The sequence below is a fragment of the Crocuta crocuta genome, unplaced genomic scaffold, assembly GCF_008692635.1.
Source record: "Crocuta crocuta isolate KB4526 unplaced genomic scaffold, BGI_CrCroc_1.0 scaffold241, whole genome shotgun sequence".
NCBI classification, from domain to species: Eukaryota; Metazoa; Chordata; class Mammalia; order Carnivora; family Hyaenidae; genus Crocuta; species Crocuta crocuta.
In genome coordinates this window covers 3,485,310-3,487,109 of record NW_027527807.1, presented here as the reverse complement: position 1 = coordinate 3,487,109, position 1,800 = coordinate 3,485,310, and positions in this window count along the sequence as shown.

The window sequence follows — 1,800 nt, the reverse complement described above, 5'->3', positions numbered from 1 at the left end:
TGGCCCACTTGGTAGAGTCATTGCCATCCCAGGATTCCTCCAGGAACTTTGATGTTAAAAGGTGACTGGGGAGGCGGGGCCACTAAGCTGCTGGGGCCTGTCAACAGAGGCGGAGTCCGAGGCTTGAAGATACTGACTGGCTTACTGTGGTCAGGCAAGCAATCTGGGGCTTTGGTCATTTTCAAGTTCCCAACACGAAGAGGCTGATTTGTACTGAAGCAAAACAGCCTTGGATAAGGTGGGTGGGCCTGAAGAAACAGGCAAACTAATTTGCTGGGCCTTCGGGAGTGATCAAGATAGGTCTGGGGAAGGGGCAGTGGGGAAACTGGGAAGGAGCCTCACCTGGTCTTCTTGCCTCTCTAAAGTCCCGCCCTGCATGCACAGGGCCGTGTGGTTAGGCTGAGCCAGGGTGTAGGGGGGCAGGCAGCCATGAGATTTCTTGGGAATGCTCAGACAGACACAAGTACTAAGAGGAGAAGCTGGGCTCACAGTCTCTGGGATAGTTCCTGATGCGACAGAGACAGAATTTGGAGTTGAACACCTGCTCTAGGTTTTATTTTGTTTGGTTTTGTTTTTCCAGCTCACTATCCTCACAGAACTTAAAGCGCTGGTTAGTGGGAGTGAATCCAAAATGGGGTAGCTTGGAGTTGCCTGGATGTTCTTTGCCTTAGCAAGGAGGGTATATGGCCATGAGATGAAAACGTTTGAGAATCAGGACCTCTGCTAAGCAGCATGATAGAATTGGATTGATGGTACCAGTAATGGTTTGCAAAATCTGAGAAACATTTCATGTCTGTAATGGGGGAAATGAGCTCATTTCAAAGAAGTTTTAGGTTTTGAGGGGCTCCTGGGTGGCTCAGTCTTGGGTCAAGCATCCAACTTCAGTTCACGTCTGATCTCACCGTTTGTGAGTTCGAGCCCCGTGTTGGGCTCTGTGCTGACAGCTCAGAGCCCAGAGCCTGCTTTGGATTCTGTGTCTCCCTCTCTGCCCCCCCCACCCCTGCCTGTGGTCTCTCAAAACTAAATACACGTTAAAAAATGTTTTAAAAAAGCAGTTTTAGTTTTTGAGCTTGGTAGGGCCCTGAACAGGATATGTGCTCAGTGTCCATCCGGTAGAGGGGTGAAGGGAGGGTGGCAGGTCAGGGTTTGGGTTTGCAGTTCATTCGCGTAGAGGTAGAGATGAAAGTCCAGAGAAAACAGCCCGTACAGACTAAGGTGTGATCTGATAAGAATGGGGGGGCGGGGGAGATAGGAAGAACCGGGGATATTCTGGTGTGCCGGCTTGAGAGGCGAGAGACGGTGTCAAAGGTGACACCAGTTGGGTGAAATGTGCGTTGGGACAGCGTTCGAAAGGAGCATGGGGAGAGGGAGAAACGCACCACACCTCAAAAGATTTCTTCTTTGGGAAGGGAGGGGAGTGTTTGGAGCTCCGGTAGATTTGAGCACACACCGATTGAATCTTTGCGAGATTGAGGAGTGTCTCTGCACAGGTCCTGACGCGAGAGACGACTCGGATCTCGGGTGGTTTACATGTAAGGAAAACGGAACGTAAGGGCACACGCATATTCTTTGCCTTTGAGTCGATTCTTTTATGAACTACTTTGGTGTTGTTGTTTTTCCCCCACTGGGGGCAGAGCAAGGAGAACCCGATTTAAATGAGACGGAGTTTCAGGCGTCTCCCAAGGGGACAACTTCTTATCCAGTTAAGAGACACCGGGGGACAATATTGAGATGGGTTATGAAAGCTCGAGTCCCCTGAGTGCTATAAGAATAGGACCAAAGTAGACCTAGCGCGATCGG